This window comes from Pseudophryne corroboree, chromosome 8 (assembly GCF_028390025.1).
Source record: "Pseudophryne corroboree isolate aPseCor3 chromosome 8, aPseCor3.hap2, whole genome shotgun sequence".
Classification (NCBI taxonomy): domain Eukaryota; kingdom Metazoa; phylum Chordata; class Amphibia; order Anura; family Myobatrachidae; genus Pseudophryne; species Pseudophryne corroboree.
The window spans coordinates 377,663,136-377,675,688 of NC_086451.1; positions in this window are offsets into that span (position 1 = coordinate 377,663,136).

The following is a 12,553-nucleotide window of genomic DNA, read 5'->3' on the forward strand; positions in this document are numbered from 1 at the left end:
GGGAAATGTTCTAAATTTTCAGAAAAAAAATTGCGTGGGGTCCCCCCTCCTAAGGCAAACCAGCCTCGGGCTCTTTGAGCCGATCCTGGTTGCAGAAATATGGGAAAAAAATGGACAGGGGTTCCCCCATATTTAAGCAACCAGCATCGGGCTCTGTGCCTGGTCCTGGTTCCAAAAATACGGGGGACAAAAAGAGTAGGGTCCCCCGTATTTTTGCAACCAGCACCGGGCTCCACTAGCTGGACAGATAATGCCACAGCCGGGGGTCACTTTTATACAGTGCCTTGCGGCCGTGGCATCAAATATCCAACTAGTCACCCCTGGCCGGGGTACCCTGGGGGAGTGGGGACCCCTTCAATCAAGGGGTCCCCCCCCCAGCCACCCAAGGGCCAGGGGTGAAGCCCGAGGCTGTCCCCCCCATCCAATGGGCTGCGGATGGGGGGCTGATAGCCTTTGTGATAAGTGTTTGATATTGTTTTTAGTAGCAGTACTACAAGGCCCAGCAAGCCTCCCCCGCAAGCTGGTACTTGGAGAACCACAAGTACCAGCATGCGGCGGAAAAATGGGCCCGCTGGTACCTGTAGTACTACTACTAAAAAATACCACAATAAAGACATTACACACACACCTTGACAGTATAACTTTAATACATCCATCCACACCTCCATATACACATACTTACCTTATGTTCCCACGCAGGTCGGTCCTCTTCTCCAGTAGAATCCATGGTGTACCTGTTGAAAAAATTATACTCACATAATCCATGGTTGAAGGCTCCTCTGTAAATCCTTTTGTAATCCACGTACTTTAAAAAATAAAAAAACGGATACCCGACCACGAACTGAAAGGGGACCCATGTTTTCACATGGGCCCCCTTTCCCCGAATGCCAGAAACCCACTCTGACTGATGTCTAAGTGGGTTTCTTCAGCCAATGAGGGAGCGCCACGTTGTGGCACCCTCCTGATCGGCTGTGTGCTCCTGTAGTGTCTGACAGGCGGCACACGGCAGTGTTACAATGTAGCGCCTATGCGCTCCATTGTAACCAATGGTGGGAACTTTTAGGTCAGCGGTTGACCGAAAGTGACCTCACCGCTGACCTGAAAGTTCCCACCATTGGTTACAATGGAGCGCATAGGCGCTACATTGTAACACTGCCGTGTGCCGCCTGTCAGACAGTACAGGAGCACACACCCCTTGATTGAAGGGGTCCCCACTCCCCCAGGGTACCCCGGCCAGGGGTGACTAGTTGGATATTTGATGCCACGGCCGCAAGGCACTGTATAAAAGTGACCCCCGGCTGTGGCATTATCTGTCCAGCTAGTGGAGCCCGGTGCTGGTTTCAAAAATACGGGGGACCCCTACTCTTTTTGTCCCCCGTATTTTTGGAACCAGGACCAGGCGCAGAGCCCGATGCTGGTTGCTTAAATATGGGGGAACCCCTGTCCATTTTTTCCCCATATTTCTGCAACCAGGATCGGCTCAAAGAGCCCGAGGCTGGTTTGCCTTAGGAGGGGGGACCCCACGCAAAAAAATTTTTAAATGTAAACTTTTTTTTTTTTTTTTTTAACAAAGTGCACAATGAAGCCCAGCACGGATCTCTCAGATCCGGCCGAGATTCATTGTATTAAAGTCGGCAGTGTTTTACAAGTCACTCACGTAAAACACTGCCAAAGAAAACGAATGACATCGACATCGGAAAACCCGAAAATGCAGAATACGGCAGCTTAGTAAATTAGTCGTAATCAATTCAAAAAGTTGCATATTTACACTTTCGATGTCATTCGTGATTGAACTTTGACCTCAAACGGGAAAACACGAATCTTAGTAAATTTACCCCACGGTTTTTTTTTTTTTTTTTTCTCTCCATCTTTGGGGATTAGAGTGGTTAGTTTTTCCATCTGGGACCACCATTTTTAGAAATGCGTTTGCTCGCTACGCTTCAGGCACCGTTTCTGGCTTTGCTTGCCACAAGGTTACTAAAGGTTATGATTTGTGACATTGATAGTCAAAGGATGGAGAATGTTCAAAAACATTAAAAAAAAATGTGTCGACGATATGTCTGTCAACCATTGCCATGCCGACCATTTGAACATGTCAACCTTTCGTACCTAATGCATGTCAAACTAAATGGTGTCGACCTATTGACTGTTCACAATAAGGAAGTATGCAGGTTATGATGAATACATTTTTGGCGGTAATGCTAAATTTACAGATATGATCTCACCCCATTCATCATTGCAACATCTCTGGTGTAGCCATAAAAAATGTAAAATCCTTGTGCATGTGAGAAATTATTAAATATTGTTTTCCCTATTTTGAAAGCAAAATAAACCCTAACACCCTGTGCCATTTTAGAATCATTATGTTCCTCCTGATATATGCAATATAACCACTGTTTATTTATCTTGTACCACCCCACCCCTGTCATAATGACAGGTATACAGTACAAAAAAGCAACAGTACTGGAAGCCTTGACAAGCTTGATCTGCATTTATTTATTTATTTGTCTTCTGTGCTCTGTATGTTTGTGGCATTTTTTCAATAAAAAACGGATTTAAAAATGGGAATTAATTGTTCAAATTCTCTTATCTGGCAATTAAGTTCTATCAAAACTCAGTGTATCTGGGCAAGTTTTGGGCTTCTTCTTGACTCCCACCTTCCCTATACGTAAGAGAAAGTTCCACCCATCAGATGGCCAGTTATTTTTATTTTTTTAATTGTAGTGTCGAAAAACGTATACAGGGCCTGATTCAGCATGGAATGCATCTACGATGTGTTCGCATGCTGAAGCTCTTTTACAGTGTGCGCATACAGTAAGATGCAACAGCATCTTACATATGACAAAGAAGGAGAAAAGAAGACTCTTTTGTGGGTGCACTCTTATATGATCTTAAAGTATCAAAGAAACGATAATTATTAAAATTACATTTTTATTAATAACATCAATAAAACAAATAGTAGTTGGATATACAAAATAAAAAAGAAAAAGATAAAACAACGGAACCGGTAATACGGATATTGATATTCAATAGTGGTTCTTACATATGCAAACGCCTCTGTCTGATTTGCAGGGGGCATGGTCCGAACAACGCAGGCATTTGAAGGGCGGGCTGCGGTGGCTGCGTGACATTACACGCAGCCGCTGAGGCCCAAAAGATGGCCGTTAGCGTCTGCCTTCGCAGCTAGGCTGTGTAGGCAGGAAACTACCCTTATCATGCGAGTGCTTCGCAGCTGAGCAGGGGGGGAGGGCCTAGCAGGCAGAATGGACTTGCTCTGTGCTGGGCATCCCCCCCGCATGCTAGTGTAAAGGGTTGTCGTTGTGTGAATGTTCACACAACTACAACCCATGTTGAATTAGGCCCATAGTAAGTTACATTGCAATTTGACTGAAATAGATTTGGAAATTTAAAAAACAAAAACATGTATATCACTATAAAACAGTGACCTAGATCACTATTAATAAAAATTATGATTAGTAGATTCCCCTTTAGTTAGGAGTTTTTTTTCCCCCTATTAATTTATGAAAGCGTATTTTTTTCTATAATGCCATCATATAATATTAGTTTAGTTTTGGATACAACAATGTCCTTTCTGGGCACCATGTGGCAAATGCAACATTTATAGATTCTACCTTTATTTTCCTCCCCACAACACAAACCATATTATCTCCTGCGTGGTATTGTAGCATGCCATGATACAGGATGTCATCGCACCATATATTATACCACAGGACTGTACATTACAGTATAGGAGCAGTATACGGTGAATCATGATATGAGAGTAAATCTGTGCTCTACTGGTGAGATCAGAATACAAAAATGTCATAGATTATAATGATGATGATGACAAGGCTGAACCAGCTTTTTGTCACCGCCAATGTTTGTGCTACCATTACCATAAGCCATTTCTACAGAGGTAGCCACGGTCATCGTGGCTACAACTGCCATGTACGGGCACTCCTGGTGCGGCTAGGCACACACGCACCAAGCTGCGTCTTTTGCTGCCTCCATTCATGCAAATGGGGCGTGCACCTTAGACGGGCACACAGTCACGGCAAACCAGGCGCAAATGCGCCTAGATGTCACCACGATGACTGTGGCTACATCTGTATGTATGGTTGTTTGAGTCATATGGGGTAGGAGTAGCAACAAGAGAACACTTAGGGGTATGTATCAAGCCCTGGAGACATAAAGAGGAGAAGTTGCTCAAAGCATCAGCTTCTAACAGTCATTTATCTAGCACAGTCTTTGAAATGACAGAAACTGCTTTGGACAACTTTTCCACTTTATCTCTCTCCAAGGTTTGTTACACTTCCCCTTAATCCTACGTATTGGATAAGGAAATTAATATTAATAAGGTTAAACTAATATAGAGTCAAGATCTTTAAATAGAGTGCACTAATATTGTCTAAAGTAATCTAGAAATCATAAAGCTTTGGTAGACGAGTAAGATATTTGTTAAACATATTACTAGAAGCAATGTTGGCGTCTGTAATATACGCCACTAATACTAATTTAATTCATTTACAGTAATATACTTTATATCATTCATATAACACTTACAAGAGTTATACTTATGGACACGACAAACAAGCCAGGCAGCTTCTGGAAGCTGGAAGCCAGGGAGGGAGCACGTTCTAGAGGTGGAGTCGTGAGTCACAGGGAGGAGTGATATAAAAGGCTGGTGATGTCTTGTTAGAAGTTTACTAGTGTAAAAAAAATTCAAATGTACATATAGAAGCCAGCATCATTACAGGGATCACAACCAGAGCAACAGCCTATTCCACGGGATCTGTGCTGGACATATATATTACACACTGAATGGCACCTGTGTTACTGACTGGAAAATATTAGGTATGTAGCTTAAGATATTAATTCTATAAATGGGTAGTCTCTACTTATTTGCACTTCTAAAGAATGTCTTTTCAAAAGACTAATTATTATTTTTGATCTGGAGAAGGCAAAAAGCTAGAGCTAAAGTTTTAGGAAATGCAAATACTGTGTTACTGCAGAGGGGTCTATTCATGAAGCAGTGAAAATTGTGGAGAAGTGAGCCAGTGGAGCAGTTGCCCATGCCGAACAATCAGCATTGAAGTAACATTTAGAATGTGCATACTATACAATTGTACGGAGTAGCTGATTGGTTGCCATGGAAAACTTCTCCACATGCTCACTTCTCCACTCTTTTCACTGCTTCATGAGTAGACCCTTGTGTCTGATCCCTTGGAATGGATACAGCATGAAATAGATCCTATGGCAGCCAGGGGCGTATTTAGGGGTCATGGCGCCCCTAGGCACAATAGTAATGGCTGCCTCCCTCTTGCTAATTTTATTATTTTCATTTATTCATTATAAGCCCTCATTTGATGATTGCCAATTTAATATAATAGAAAAAGTCATGAACTATGACATTTAATTTTATTTTTAATTATGAATACATATTTACTAAGTAGGACAGCTTACACAGGGGCAGTCCTATCCATTTCCACTCCACAAGATGACAGTAGAGTGGAAATATTTTTCAGTTACTGGTAAATTTTGGTCTAAACGAGCATCTAAGTGCCACCCCCTGACAAGTGCTGCCCCTAGGCACATGCATCCCATGCCTAATGGGTAATTCACCACTGATGGCAGCTAGTGGCAGCTTATAGTCAGTACCAGCACAAGAGGACGGCAAACCGCACATAGGAGTGAGATACAAAACTCTAAAGAAGTGTGTTTATAAATAACTATATAAATAATATATTATTATTATTATTATTATTATTATTATTATTATTATGGTATGGGGTATGTGTACTAAGCCTTGGAGAGAGATAAAGGAGATAAAGTGCCAGCCAATCAGCTCATAACTGGCATGTTTCAAACACAGCCTGTAACATGGCAGTTAAGAGCTGATTGGCTGATACTTTGTCTCAACCCATTTTATCTCTCTCCAAGGCTTAGTACATAGATCCCTTAGTTTAAAAAATAACAGTTAGGAGCTGGTTGTTTGGTACTTCATCTCTGTCCACTTTATCTCTCTCCAAGGGAGATATTTAATAAAACATAATTATCTCATAAAAGTTGGAAAATGTGATATTTATGTTTTCTGGAGATGGAGATAAATATCTCGTCTCCAGTGGCAGTTGCAGCGCAGTACGCAATGCAAATAGGGGAGCCACACTATAAAATGGATATCTTGGAACTCGAAAGGGTTCAGAGGCGAGCCACCAAACTGGTTAAGGGTTAGAGGCACTGATTTATGAGGAAAGACTTACAAGGTTAGATATGTTTACACTGGAAAAGAGGCGGCTGAGAGGAGACATTAATATTTAGAAATACATAAAGGGACAATACAAGGATTTATCAGACGATCTGTTTATCAATAAAACGCTACACAGAACACATGGACACCCCCTGAGGTTAGAAGAGAAAAAAATTATTTATTTATTATTACCAGTTATTTATATAGCGCACACATATTCCGCAGCGCTGTACAGTGAAGATTTGCCAATTCACATCAGTCCCTGCCCCAGTGGCACTTACAATCTATATTCCCTATCACATGTACACACATTCACACTAGGGTTAATTTTTGTTGGGAGCCAATTAACCTACCAGTATATTTTTGGATGGTGGGAGGAAACCGGAGTACCCGGAGAAAACCCACGTAAGTACAGAGAGAATATACAAACTCCGCACAGTTAGGGACATGATGGCAATAGAACCCGTGACCTCAGTACTGTGAGGCAGTAATGCTAACCATTACACCATCCGTACTGCCCCAATGGAGGAAAGGGTTTTTCACAGTAAGAGTAGAAAGGATTTGGAATTCTCTGCCAGAGAAGTAGTAATGGTGGGCTCAGTCAATAAGTTTAAAAATGGATTAGATAAATTCCAACTGAATTAAATTTCCAAGGATACAGCATTTAAATGAAATAAAATTTTATAATACAGGTTGAACTCAATGGACTTTTTGTCTCTTTTCAACCTCATCAGCTATGTTACTATGTCACACCAACTGCCACCCCAAACACTGCCAGACATTGCTGTTCGGGACTCACTGGCAGTTGGTGTGGCTCCCCTGTTTAAAAATTTTGGACTGTGTTGCAACTGCCACTGGATAGGAGATATTTCCATCTCCAGAAAACATAAATATCAAATTTTCCAGCTTTTATGAGATAATTATGTTTTAATTACTATCCCCCCAATTCTTTGTACATAGACTCCTATGTGTCCCTTCTTCAGGTCTTGCTTTGTGCAGTTTACCATACTTTTATACTTCTATTGCACAGGCATATTGAAAGTGGGTCAGTCAAACACGGGTACCAATATATAATAACGTTCCTGAATATACAGTATGAATGTGTGCATCATGGACTCTTTCAGTAGCTCCCTGTTAACAAAACAAACAGAAGTACTGAAACAGTGCGCAATTAAACCAAAAGTGCAGCTAATGATAGTGCAACACAAGTGTGCATCCAGGAATACTTAAGAAACACATTAGAGATCAAAGTTCTCAAGTGGTTGAATCAAGATAAAAAATAATCACCATATAATAAAAGTCCAAACAAGAGAGAGATTATAATACAGGTCCTTTGAATCTTCCTTCAGTCCTTCTAGACCCAGAATATCCTCTATTTTCTGTAGGGAATTTGTAACAGACTGTGCCTTCTTCCCAATATGCACTTTGCAGTAGCATAGGTCAGAAAGGTACATAAAGCATCGATAGTGCAGAAATCCTATTAAAAACTATTTTTTAATTATACATTGCACTTACAAATAAAGCAGGTTAAAAGCGTATAATAAACTCCCACAGTGGCACACATCATCAGCATAGAATAAACCCTGAAGACCAAGATGGAGAAATGGACATGGGTCAGAAATTGGTTAGATAATAGGAAGCAGCACGTTGTGGTTAAGGGATCTTTTTCAAATTGGACTGAAGTGCTTAGTGGTGTGCCACAAGGGTCTGTACTTGGACCACTATTGTCCCAACATTTTCATTAACGACCTAACAGTAGGTCTAGAGAGCATGGTGTCAATTTTTGCAGATGATACCAAATTGTGTAAGGTTATAAATACGGAATGGGGATGCCAAGTCTCTTCAGAATTACTTAGTTAAACTAGAAGCATGGGAAGCAAAATGGAGAATGAGATTCAATACAGACAAGTGTAAGGTAATGCACTGTGGTAGCAAGAACAAAAATAACACCTACATACTAAATTGGGTAATATTAGGGGATTCTGTACTGGAAAATGACTTAGGTGTTCACATAGATAGCAAACTAAGCAGCAGTACCCAAAGTAGGATTGCAGCAAAGAAGGCTAATGAGATATTAGCATGCATAAAACGGGGAATTGATGCAAGGGACGAGAGTATTATACTCCCATTATATAAATCACTAGTGAGGACACATCTTGAATACTGTGTACAATTTTGGGCACCATACTACAAAAAGGATATCCTGGAACTAGAAAAGGTACAGAGGCGGGCGACCAAACTACTTAAGGGCATGGAGACGCTGGAATACGAGGAAAGGTTTGCAAGGCTAGGCATTTTACACTGGAAAAGAGGAGACTAAGAGGGGACAGGATCAACATCTACAAATATATAAGGGGACCATACACAGAGTTTGCGTGGGACATGTTTTTGATAAGTTCAGCACAGAGGACACGTGGACACTCGCTTAGGTTAGAGGAGAGGAGATTCCGCACAGTGCGGCGAAAATGTTTTTTTCACAGTAAGGACAATACGTGTTTGGAATTCCCTGCCTGAGAAAATAGTAATGGCGGACTCAGTCAACACCTTTAAGAATGGGTTAGATAAATTCTTTTTGGATAAGGATATTCAGGGTTATGGTGCGTAGTCACGCACTATAGTTATTAAAACACAACGGCTGACATTAGCATCAGGCAAATTTAGTCCTAAATTAAAACTGCATAGGAGACCACAAATAGGTTGAACTTGATGGACAAATTGTCTTTTTTCAACCTTAGATACTATGTTACTATGTTACTATGTACGTATGACATCAGTTATACCTCAAATCCGGATAATGGGGTCATCACCGGGAACATCACCACAGCGTCACCAGTCACTTGGAGTCCAAAATGGGGAAGAAACACAATGCATTTACTGACATGTAGTCCTTCATCAGAAGTGTGATGAAGAGCCTGATGAAGGACTATATGTCAGAAACACGTTAAGTGTTTATTCCCCATTTTGGACTCCAAGTGACTGGCGACACTGTGGTGATGCTCCCGGTGATGACCTCATTATCTGGATTTATTGTACGCTTTCACCTGCTTTATTTGTAAGTGCAATATGTAACTAAATAATCATTTTTAAAAGGATTTCTGCACTATCGATGCTTTATGTGCCTTTCTGACCTATGCTCCTGCAAAGTGCATATTGGGAAGAAGGCACAGTCTGTTCCCTACAGATAATAGAGGAGAATCTGGGTCTATGAGGATTTTAGGAGGATTCTAAGGACCTGTTTTATAATCTCCCATTCGTTTGGCCTTTTATTATACAGTGATTATTTTTATCTTGATTCAACCACTTGGGAACTTTTATCTCTAATATGGTCACTGCTTTACTCTAAGTAGCTCCCTGATAGTAAAAATGTAGCTTGTAGTAGCAGGAAAAGTTCTCTAAGATTTACATTTATTTACTAAAGAGGCATATTTATAATGAAACAAAATGTCCTAATTAAAGTGCACTAAATATGTTACAGTGGGGACTGTAGCGTATGAAGGCCTGCCTACTGCACATAATGGCACTAAATTACACACATTTGTACTGTGGGTGCCCACAAAAAAGTTCACCTGCTCAGTGCTGGACTGGGGATAAAGGGCCTGGTGGGAGCAGTGCAAGTGCAGGGATACGCATCACCCTGTCATGACATCATACTGAGGGGATGGGCCTCCATCCCTTAGCAACAGTACCACTCACCCACCTCTAGTTACGGGTCCGGATAGTAGAATACTATAGCAGTGGCCAATGAAGGGCTTCACTTTCTCTTCCGCACTATTTTTTATGCCTTTTCCTGTTGACTTCAGTCTGAATGTAACATAGTAACATAGTATCTGAGGTTAAAAAAAGACAATTGTCCATCGAATTCAACCTATTTGTGGTCTCCTATGCATGATGATTTGACTAAAATTTCTGACTGATGCTGCTGTCAGCCGTTGCATTTTATCCCTATTTATAGTAACTATAATGCATGACTATGCACCATACCCCTGGATATCCTTATCCATTAGGAATTTATCTAACCCATTCTTAAAGGTGTTGACAGATTCCGCCATTACAACTCCCTCGGGCAGGGAATTCCAAACACGTATTGTCCTTACCGTGAAAAAGCCTTTACGCCGTATTGTGCGGAATCTCCTCTCCTCTAACCTGAGCGAGTGTCCACGAGTCCTCTGTGTTGATCTAACCAAAAACAGGTCCCGCACAAGCTCTGTGTATTGTCCCCTTATATATTTGTAGATGTTGATCATATCCCCTCTTAGTCTCCGTTTTTCCAATGTAAACATGCCTAGTCTTTCAAGCCTTTCCTTGTATTCCATCGTCTCCATGCCCTTAATTAGTTTGGTCGCCCTCCTCTGTACCTTTTCAAGCTCCAGGATATCCTTTTTGTAGTACGGTGCCCAGAATTGTACACAGTATTCAAGGTATGGCCTCACTAGTGATTTATATAATGGGAGTATAATACTACCGTCCCTAGAGTCAATACCCCGTTTTATGCATGCTAATATCTTATTAGCCTTCTTTGCTGCAGTCCTACTTTGGGTACTACTGCTTAGCTTGCTATCTATGAGGACACCTAAGTCCTTTTCCAGTACAGAATCCCCTAATTTTACCCCATTTAGTAGGTAGGTGTAATTTTTGTTCTTGTTACCACAGTGCATTACCTTACACTTGTCTGTGTTGAAGCGCATTCTCCATTTGGCTGCCCATGCTTCTAATTTAACTAAGTCGTTCTGAAGAGACTCGGCATCCTCCTCTGTATTTATAGCCTTACACAATTTGGTATCATCTGCAAAAATTGACACCATGCTCTCTAGACCTTCTGTTAGGTCGTTAATGAAAATATTGAACAATAGCGGTCCTAATACTGAGCCTTGCTTAAAGTGTAAATCCTAATATCAAGTTCAAAAGTGGGCATACATGGACAGCTATAATCTGCAAATGATTATAATGGGCACACCCAACACAGTGTTTCCTGTGCCCACTGATGCATAGTAAATTATCACTACCTTATTATACAGTAGTTTGTTTTTTACAATGTGTCTACAACTCCATGTAAATAGGTGTATGTGCTGAGGGGGTAATGTCTTATAACTGAAAGCATATGATAAATTCTCATCTTATCTTAGTTTACCAATCTTAACATCTCTGTATGGAAAATAATCTAATAGTGTTGACCCATCATGGTTGAAGTTAGAGGGGTAAATGTAATAGCCAGCACAATGCTGGCATCCTCGAGTTCCCAGGCAGACAGACTGATTTTTTAAAGGGGCACTCATTTAAAAAGTAAAACCACTGTCAGCGGTGGTGGGTGATTGGGGCCGGGCATTGCAATAAGAGAACCAATCACATGTTGTAATTTCTAAATTGCAGATTCTATATGGTCCTCCCAGACATCCTTTACCACCTCTTTTTTGCCTAGTTCTGTAATGCATTTTGATAGACATGAGTTGATGGCGATTTGTCTAGCCCTGAATTAACCAATAGCGAGAAATCAGTAATTATACAAAGTGTACAAATATCAATGAATTAACAACAGCATAATATGCAATACTAAAAGTATTTTTGCAGTCAAGAGGTCTACAAGAATTTAATACAGTGCAGCTCACATCATGCTCAAAGTATTTATCTCCTGGTGGTGTGAAAGGCAGGCTGCTGTTTGATTAGCAATAATACCATTGAATAAAACCATTAAAAAGTCAACTCCCGCCTAAAAGATAATAAACTTCACTTATTTTTCTAGTAAAGTGGTTTCAATTTCTAAATGCACGACTTCAGCATTTGTCTCTGTTTTATTTTATATATATATATATATGTATATATGCATATATTTATTTATTTTAAGTGCTCACAAGAATGGACAAGATCAGGTACACTCCAGGAAAAGCTTTGGTCAAACGTGTGAGCCACTTCACAGATGTAATGAACATTATAAGCAAATACTGGGGGTCATTCCGAGTTGTTCGCTCGGTAAAAATCTTCGCATCGCAGCGATTTTCCGCTTAATGCGCATGCGCAATGTCCGCACTGCGACTGCGCCAAGTAAATTTGCTATGCACTTAGGAATTTTACTCACGGCATTTTCATCGTTCTGGCGATCGTAATGTGATTGACAGGAAATGGGTGTTACTGGGCGGAAAAAGGCCGTTTTATGGGCGTGTGGGAAAAAACGCTACCGTTTCCGGAAAAAACGCAGGAGTGGCTGGAGAAACGGGGGAGTGTCTGGGCGAACGCTGGGTGTGTTTGTGACGTCAAACCAGGAACGACAAGCAGTGAAATGATTGCAGATGCCGAGTAAGTCTGAAGCTACTC